We start from the raw sequence: 9,774 nt of genomic DNA, 5'->3' as shown, positions 1-9,774 counted from the left end.
CTCTCTCTCTCTCTCTCTCTCTCTCTCTCTGTGAGTGCACGCACCCTAGGGTAAACACTTCTAAAAACTAAATAAATAATAAAAATAATCATTAAAAACCTGTAAGCCCTGATTGTCTCTTACTGATGTTTGAGTGATGGAATACAAAAACAATGAATATGTCAAATGTGGATATGGTTTAACAACTCTGCCCCTCAACTGCGGTCCAGGTCTGTGCTGTCCAATGTGCAAGTCACTAACCACCTATGGCTATTTAAGCTAAAGCAAAACCAAAAAGGAAGCTCCTCTGTCACTCCAGCCGCATTTCACATGCTTGACAGCCACAGGCGGCTACTGGAGAGTGCGAATGCAGAGCACTTCCACCGTGGCAATCATTGCACCGAAAGTACAGGTCAAAGTCATCTTCGGAGGTCGCTTTAACCACTGCGGGCTTCAGCTCTCTCGTGTATAAGACAGACTACATCTACCTCACTAGGTTGATGTTAAATTTAATGAGATGCTCAATGTGAACATCCTTTGTAATAATTTTAGTTTTTTGGCTTGAGTTTTTTGCTATGGGGCGGGGGGTAAGAAATCACCCTTGGGGAAAGGCTACATTGCAACCCTTTTCCTCCAGTCTCCTTTTGGGATTTTGGCACAAACAAGCACATGCACACACACACACACACACACACACACACACACACACACACACCTGGCATGATTTTCAAACCACCATCCAGGACTTGAACAGCTCCATCAGCCACATGGGATCCTGCACCTTAACCTCCATGCCACTTGCTGACTTAATTATTTTAGTTTTGATGAACAATAATTACTTACAGTTACAGTTTGACAAACTGTAACTCTTAACTCTCTACAGTTATATGCAGTTACGCAGAGACTGATAGTTGGATGAGACTCTAGCAGTCATCCACAGCAGTGGCTATCAAAGGGAGTTCCTGTCTATTAGAATAGAGAGTCTATCTCAGGCTGAGTGAGCAGAAGGGTGCTATCCAGGAGGAGGGGGAGGAGGGGAGAAAGCACACACTGGCCAGACCCTCCTAGGAATGCCATGTTCAAGGAGGAATGCAGATAAGCTGAAGTATGTCCAAAGAAGTCTGTAGCCACGCAGGAGCCCAGGATTTCTCAGCAGGGAAGCGAGGCGGGGGAATCAAGAACAGAGTGAATCCTGGAACAGACAGAGAGCCCAGATTCTGGGCAGCTGTGGACATAACCAAAAGATGGTCTTAATTCAGCGCAGGAGGAACATTTACTAGTTGCATCTCCCAACGATGGCAAGGTTGCCTTACAGAGAAAGGAGCACAATTCCAAATAGGGGCTCAAACGCAGTGATTCTGGCGCTGAAGGTAGCTCAAGTAACCTGGAGAGTGGGAGAAGACCCAGGTATCTCAGCCCCACCTCAGAGACTCTGGTGCAGCAGTTGTGGGGTGCAGCTCACGCACTTGCACTCTAAACAAGCTCCCAGGTGATGCAGAGGCTGCTGGTCCAGGATCACATTTTGAGGGGTACTACTCCAACATGAGTTCGAGAGACCCACTGGTGCTGGGAGAGAAGACCCCAGTGTGGTGTCTGATCCTGCAACCTTCCAAATGAGCTCCACGGGTAGTACTCTGAGGGTTCTCATGGGGTCCTACTGGCATTCTGGACTTTGGGATGCTCTGCCTGAGATACCACAGAAGTCAGGGTGCCTGAGGTTTCCTGCCAGGTATGTTCCAGAAGAGTCACTTCAAGCAAGTTACTTCCACTATTTTTTTTCTCCAGAGGGTGCATGGGCTCAATGGGAAAAGAGAGAAAGTTGAGAAAGCAGCCCCCAGGCGGGATGGCCATGCCACAATTCCTTCTCTTCCATTCTCCTCTCAGGATTTCGGTCACAAATAGAGAAAAACTTGGCATGTTTTTCAAGCTGCTGGGTCTGGAGCTTGAAGAACACAGTAACCACGTGGGATCCAGTTACCTTAACCACCATGCCACCAGCTAGCCCACAAGTCACTTTCTTGCAGTTTGTTTTTTTAAAGAATTATTTATTTATTCATTCATTTTAATTTGACCAGAGAGAGACACATCGAAAGAGAGAAGGAAAGTGAGAAAGCAAGCCACTAGGTCCAAGACTCGAGTGGCAGTCGGCCATGTGAAAATGTCCAGCGCCTTAACCACCACGTCACCTGCTGGTCCCTTTCTTGTAGTTTTAACAGTCATACAAATAGAAGGTCACGCCATGGTATAGTGCCAAATGCGCTGAGGAAGAAGGCTTGTGCAGAGACTTCTCTGTATGCCACGGTCTCTGAGTGTGGGTTCAAAACTGGATCCCATCACAGTGGCTTTCGGAGTGGCTGCACTGGAAGCTACTGACTTTCAGTACTATGGCCAGCAAGAAGCATAGAAGATGGTGTTTATTCACTCCTTGCCCATCCAGGCAACTATGAGGTGTCACACAAAACACGGGTCAGAGCTGACCACTTTGCCACCACAAACTGGCACTCAACACAAAGATTTCCTTCTGAATTTTCCCAATAGCTTTCCTCATAACAGTCAAACACGGAAACTCCCCAAATGAACATTAACTAGCAAAGGGATAAAGTGTGATGTCTCTGAAGCGTCACACTACTCTGCAATAAAGAAACTAATAAGGGGCTACCAGGTTGCATGGTGGTTAAGGTACTGAATGCCCACAAGGCAGACTGTGGTTCAAGTCCCAGCCCTAGCAGCTGAAACTCATGCTGTGTGCATGTGCACTAGTCCCCAAAGTCCCAGAAGGAGAATGAAAGAGATGGAATTGCGGCATGGCCATCATCCTTAGGGGGTGATTTCTCACTTTCCCTCTCATTGACTCTTTCTGGTGAGCGCACATGCCCTATAGCAAAAACAAAACAAAACAAAACAAAACAAAACAAACAAGAAAAACAGGCACAAAAGGGACTAGCAGGTGGTACAGAAGTTAAAGTGCTGGAATCCCACATGGCTGTGTGGTTCAAGTCCAAGACATGGCGGCTTACAGATCATGCCAGGTGTTACGTGTATTTGTGCTGAAAGTCTTGAAAGGAGACTGGAGGAGAAGAGAAGGGATTGCAGTGCAGCTATTCTCCCTGGGGGATGATTTCTCACTTTCCCTCTCTCTCTCTCTATCTCTCTCTCAGGCAAGCACACACGCCAAATAGCAAAAACTGGAAAAAAAAAAAAAAGAATAGCATATATGCAGAAGGGATAAATTGCAAAACTTTATGCCAAGTACACAAAGCCAGACACAAGAGACATCACACTGTAAGATATTATTTATATGAAACCTCAGAAAAGACAAATTGAATCAACAGTAACAAAAGGCAGACCAGTCCCCAGGAGTGAGTACTGACAAAACGCACCCCCAACACGAACCTAAAGAAACCCCTGGGGTGACGGAATATTCTACATCTTGATTGTCACTGTGAACGTGTATAAATAGTGTATGCATTTTCTAGACAGTAAACTGCAATAAGTTAATCCTTTAAAGACAAAAATAAACCAGCATTTCCGGTGTTACTCTATTTGATGCTGTGCTTAAAACTCTAACACTGGTGGCCTCTGGGTGGAAGCACAGTCCGCCATGGGAAAGAGATTTTCAAAATGTTTATCCCTTTGTACTTTTAAACTTTTGAAGTGTGAGCTATATTAGTTATTTTAACAAACAAATACAATTTACATTAAAAAAGAGGGTTTTAAAGTGTGATTATCATTGGTAAAGTAAGATAATATGACCTGAAACCATTTAGAGCCTTAAGACTACTTGGCTGTTACACAATCTCTTCAAGTTGTGGAAACCCTGCTTTTTGAGACAGGCGCTGTATACGGTCTATTTATCAAATTCCTCTAAGCTCTGTATGAATAGCCCTTTTTTTAGCATTTTTTCATATTTTAGCATTTTTCCTAAAATACATTATAAATAATAATACATGCGCACACACGCATGTGTAAGAAGCTTATTAAAGAATGGCTTTTACTTTCTTTGTAGTCTTATTTCCTAAGTATGTATCCGTAAACAATACTGTTTGGTTTTACACATTTTAAAACTTTTTATAATGGAATTATTCTGTATATATTTTGCAGTTTTCTCCAAAAGTATGCTTGCAAAATTAATCCATGTTATTGACTATAACTATAGCTTATTTTCATTGTCAGATAGTAAGTACTCCGTGGTAAGAATAAATGCATCACAATTTACTTTTCCATTGAAATATTTATAAACCCTGGGACGAGCAGATGGCAGAATGGTTACGTTGCTGTACTCCCATGTAGTTGACTGTGGTTTGAATCCCAGACCCATTGTCTTGAAACTCATGCTGGGCGCATGTGCGTGCATGCCCAAAATACTGAGAGGAAAATGGAGAAGGGATTGCGGTGTGGCCATCTCCCCCAGAGGGTAATTTCTCACTTTCTGTTTCTCTGTCTCTCCGGCGAGAGCACATGTCCTATAACAAAAATCTTTCTAATAAATAAATAAATAAATATTTATGCACCCTTTGCAAGGATTTTTTTTTTTTTTTTTTTAAGATTTTGTCATAAGGTGTGTGAACTTGGCCAGAGAGAAAGTGAGAGGAAAAATGAGAAATCAACCCCGAGTGGTGATGGCCATGCCACAAACCCTTCCCCTCCATGCTTACCCTGGGATTTTGGACACATATGCACACTTGTCCAGCATAATTCTCAAGCTGCCAGGTCCGGCACTTGAACCACAGTCGGCCATGTGGTGGTCCAGTAGCTTTAACTACCACACCACCTGCCAGACATTTTTTTGGTCACAGTTGACTATCAAAAAAAATAAGTCTAGGGCTAGTCTTGGTTAAGGGAAGCCCCCCACATGGCCTACACCAGTTTGAGTCCTAATCACATCAGACTCATGTCTGCACGCCTAAATCCTGACAGGATGGAGAATTAGAGGAAAATAAATACTGTGGGACAACCAGGGCCCGTGGTGGGGGGAGTCTCTCTCTCTCTGTCTCTCTCTCATTCTCTCCTCACTCTCACTCAGGCACATACACACACCCACTAACATTTTTTAAAAAGTTTTAAAAAACCAAGTTAGACACCAGCAGTTGTCATAATGGCTATGTCACTGGACTCCCATGGAGTCGACCGTGGTTCGAGTCCTAGACCCAGTGGCTTAAACTCACACCAAGCGTGTGTGCATGTGTGACCAAGATCCTGAGAGGAGAATGGAGGACGAGGGATTGCAACATGGCCGTCCCCCCAGGGGGTGATTTCTCGCTTTCTGTCTCCCTGTCTCTGTCTTTTGGGCCTATAGCAAAAACCTCTCCAAAAAAAAAAGTTAAATGTTCACAAAAATAAAATAACACCAATGAAAGTGAAAACATCACTATTGGAAGGCAAGATTTGCTCATAGTTCTAATATTTTTGTTTTTGTTTTGTTTTTCTCATAGAAAATATATGGTGCTTTGGAGTTCTTGGCACACAAAATGTTAGAGTATCATATAATTTAAGATAATTTGCAAACCGAAACTATTTTTTTAAAATGGAATGTCCAGGGAACCAGCAGTTAGCGTAATGGCTATGTCGCTGGACTCCCACGTAGTCGACCGCTGTTCGCGTCTCGGACCTGGTGGCTTAAATCTCACGCCGGGCGCGTGTGCGTGCGTGCCCAAGATCCCGAGAGGAGAATGGAGGAGAAGGGATTGCAGTGTGACCATCCCCCCTGGGGGGTGATTTCTCGCTTTCTGTCTCTATGTCTCTCTCTGTCTGTCTGGCGAGCGCACGTGCCCTATAGCGAAAACCTCTCCAAAAAAAAAAAAAAAGAAAAGAAAAGAACAAAAAGAAAAATGTAATGTCCATGGAGCCAGCAGGTGGTGTTGTGGTTAAGAAAATTAGACTCCCACATAGCCAACCACAGTTCAAGTCCCAGACCCGCTGGCTTGCTTTCTCACTTTCTCTCTTACTCTGTCCCTTTCTGGTCAAATGAAAATAAATAAATAAATAAATAAATAAATAAAGTTAGATAAAATAATTCCTTTAAAAAAAAGTAATGTCCTTAAAAAGCCTCTTAACCCCATAGGGACATATAATGCAAGAAAAAAATTTAAAAATTTAATAAAATCAATAATTGAGTTATAAACACCAATGGATTATAACATAAAAGCAAAAGGATTTCAGCATTTAAAGAGCAGGATTGGGGCTGGCTCCATGGTGCAGCAGTAACGCACTGCTCAGGAGAAGCCAGATCCCACATCTAGCAGCGAGTTCAAATCCCTGACTCAGGCAGCCTGAAGCATGCTGGGTCACCTGCACACCATGCCCAGGATCGGAAGGAATGGAGAACTGAAGGGGATCCTGGTGTGACCAGCCCCTGGAGAACTGCTCCCGTCTGTCTCGTCTCTCACATGCACTCACATGTGCACTATCATGAATAAAGGAACTATTTTTAAAAATAGATGAATAAAAAAATTAAAGACCAGGATTATATTTTTCAAAGAAAATCCTGGCATGGCATACAGATACTGCAAGCAGAAGAAGAAATCAAACAGATGAGAAGCCATAACCAGGTTGAATGGCAGACCACTTTGCCTCTCCATCGTAGTCACAAATAAAACAGATGGAAGAGACCACTTCCGAATCGTAACAAATATGCCTTTACATTATTTTATGCAGAAACACATTCTTTTCAATAGGTGTTATTAACAAATGTGTCATTTTAAAAGTTTGCAATTCATACTATAAACATTAGGCTAAAGTCTGTAATCTAAAAAAAAGAACTTCTAAGAAAAAAGCAAACTGAAAAAACAGACAATGCAAACCAAAGATAACAGTGGCTCTTGAGTATAAGAAAAAATGCTCAGTCTCAAACAAATGCAAACTAAAACTATATTGGATACCCTTTTCACTTATCATATATGCAAATTATATATACTCAAAATAATATTTACAATATACTCAATAAGGGGGTAGAGAAACAGGAAAACACACATACTGCTAGTGGGAGTATAAACTGGTAGACCCCCCTCAAAAAAAGTACAATATGATGAACTTCACCAATATAACTTGTGCATATAGGCCAGCCCCACCACCCAGCATAGTAGTTAAGGGAGCCAGATCCCACGGGGCCAACCTTGTGGGTCAAATCCCAGATCCAGGGCTTGAAAGACATAATAGGCCTGTGCATATGTATGCCTCAAATACTGAAAAAATGGAGAAATGGAGGGAAAGGTTGTGACTCTACTCCATGGGGGGGGGGGGATGTACTCTCTCTCTCTGTTTCTGTCTCTATGCCTCCATCTGGAAAGCACACGCCCTCTCTGGCAAATTTAAAATAATAATACTAATAATAACATGTGTATAGACCTTGTGACCCAGTAAGTCCACTTCTGAGCATTTATCCTACAAAAATATTTCCATAGATGCAAAGTGATGCACGTACAAGGCCATTAGCTGTAACACTGAAACAGCAAAGGCCTGGAAACAACCTTAGCACCACCAGAGGAGACAGGTTAAATCACGTGAGACCTCATAACAGAATTCTATGCAGCTGAAAAAAACAAGGAACTGATATAGTCAAGGCATACCAGGGAGAGGAAGAGCCTATTTGGTATTCCACAATTTGCATAGAATACTGTGTGCTGGCTCTTAAAGCTCGCACTCTCTGGAAAGATACCAAGGATATTGGTAGCACTGGTTCCCTCTGGGAGGACAGTAGGTAGCCAGGAACTGGTGTGGGAAAGAGATTTTCAAAATGTTTATCCTTTTGAATCTATATTCTGAACGAGGAGGTCACATTTGTCATTTTGTTAAGTAAAAACAAAATTCTAAAATCAAGAAAAACGGGGCCAGCAGGTGATGTGGTGGTTAAGGTGCCGATGACTCTCACATGGCCAACTAACGTTCAAATCCCAGACCTAGTGGCTTGAAACTCACACTGGGTGTGTGTGCATGCGTGCCCAAAATCCCAGGAGGAGAGAGGAGATACTGCGGTGTGGCCATCCTGCCTGGGGGATTTCTCCCTTCCCCTCTCACTGTCCCCACCTGTCTCTCTCCTCTCTGGCAAGTACAAGCACCCTACGACAAAAACCTAAAAATTAAAAAATTAAGAAAAATGTAAAACCACGGCCCTCATGAGCCTGCAGATGTGTCATGGTTAAAGCACTGGACCCCACATGGCTGAGTATGCGATTCGAGTCTGGGACCCAGCAGCTTAAAAATCATGCCAGGTGTGCATGTGTGCATGTCCAAAATCCTGAGGGGATAACAGAGGAGAAGGGATTGCAGCATGATCATCCACCCTGGAGGGTGATCTCTCACTCTCACTCTCACTGTCTCTGTCTCTCTCAGGCAAGTGCAAGTGCTCTATGACAAAAATCTTTAAAAAAGAAAAAAAAGTCCCTCATTGATAAAACAAGTAAGACACAACACTAAGACTATTGGACTGCTTTTAAAAAGACTTGTAAAACACATTTTAAACAGAATTTTAAAAACATGTCACTCATCGAAAAATGTAGTGAGACACAACCCAGACTATCAGACTGTTGCCCGATACAGCATAAAGCAGTATAGTCTCCTTAACTGAACACTCGGTGACTCCATAACAAGAAAGAGAAATCTGGAATAAACTCTAGAAACACGCAGAGCTAAGAAGCCCAAGGTAAAGTGAACACATACTCAAGGACCCTGACAAGAGACAGCTTGTTTTAAGAGAAAACCAGTGTGTCTGCACAGATCTGCAGAAAAAAAACGTCACCTTGCTCCAGTTAACCTGGAAATCGACACGTTGTGTTGCTTTATGCATGTCCCAACTTTAAGGTTAAGAAATTGATGTCCCTTGGAAGCTGTTACTGAGGCTCTGGGCGCTGTATGGGTCAAGTTTATTATGAGGGCACTTAGCAAACAAAGAGAGCTTTTCTCCACCCTCAGTCAGGCTGGTAACAGATGACAGGGCGCGGCCCTGGGTGAAGGAGCCACACTCTTCCTGTCCTCACCGGTGTAAGAGCACTTTTTGAAGAGACAAACCTGTTGATTGGGGGCCATTGAGAGAACATTCCCGAGTGTTCTCGCTACGCTTTCCTCCTAAAATTATTACTGTTTTCTACACTCTGTACACCCTGGGGGGACGGGCGCTGTGTATAAGCTACCTGTTTGTTTGCTTCCTGTTTTCTCATCAGGGAGCAATGATAGTAAACGCAACTCTCTAGGGGAAGGAGAAACAAATCATTCCGTGTCCATCTCAGGTGGCCGCTGAAAGGCCAGCGCAGCCTCCAGCGCACAGCTAAGCTGGTCCGGATACGCCTGCTGGGGATGCAAGAACAGGTTCAAGTTCAAGCACGTCTACTCCCCGGCTGCTTGAGCCAGCAAGTCAAGACCTGCGAGTTTTAGAAAGCCAGGGCCAAAGTTTTCCAGCACGCTGGGACACCTGCAGGCACAGGTGCAAGCGGGTCAGCGACCACTCCTCTGGATACACACACGGCGGATGACAACGGTTTATACAGGGAAGTGCGTCTGCGGGAAAGTTGAAGCGGTGTCTACCTGTTCGAGGCGGATCGCCCAGAGAGCAGAGCAGGTCTGACACTTTCTCCGCGGTTAGCGAGCACCCCCACAGCCGGCCTCCGGGCGCCCCAAGGTCACCTGCCCTCCTGGGCGCCCCCACCCCACCCGAGCTCTCACCAGAACAGCAGGTTGGCCCCGATGAAGCCCAGCAGGCTGCGGAGCGGCCTCTTCCAGCTCAGGAGCTCGTCGGCGCGGCAGCCCAGCCACAGCACGGGCTCCCCCAGCAGCCAGGTCACAGCGGCCGCCACCCCGCCCCGC

At 44.4% G+C, this 9,774-nt stretch overlaps 1 protein-coding gene across 1 annotated transcript in view; it reads right to left on the bottom strand.

The window, feature by feature from the left end:
* Positions 1 to 9,755, bottom strand: part of RETREG1 (reticulophagy regulator 1) — a 159,729-nt gene extending 149,974 nt beyond the window's left edge. Inside the window, exon 1 of the mRNA XM_014582835.2 lies at positions 9,634 to 9,755. The gene's annotated coding sequence lies outside the window, so the exon portion shown is untranslated. The remainder of the gene's footprint in view (positions 1 to 9,633) is intronic.
* Between the last annotated feature and the right edge of the window lie 19 nt (positions 9,756 to 9,774).

This window comes from Tupaia chinensis, unplaced genomic scaffold, assembly GCF_000334495.1.
Source record: "Tupaia chinensis unplaced genomic scaffold, TupChi_1.0 Scaffold143836_1, whole genome shotgun sequence".
Taxonomy (NCBI): Eukaryota; Metazoa; Chordata; class Mammalia; order Scandentia; family Tupaiidae; genus Tupaia; species Tupaia belangeri.
This window is presented reverse-complemented; position numbering and strand designations above follow the sequence as displayed.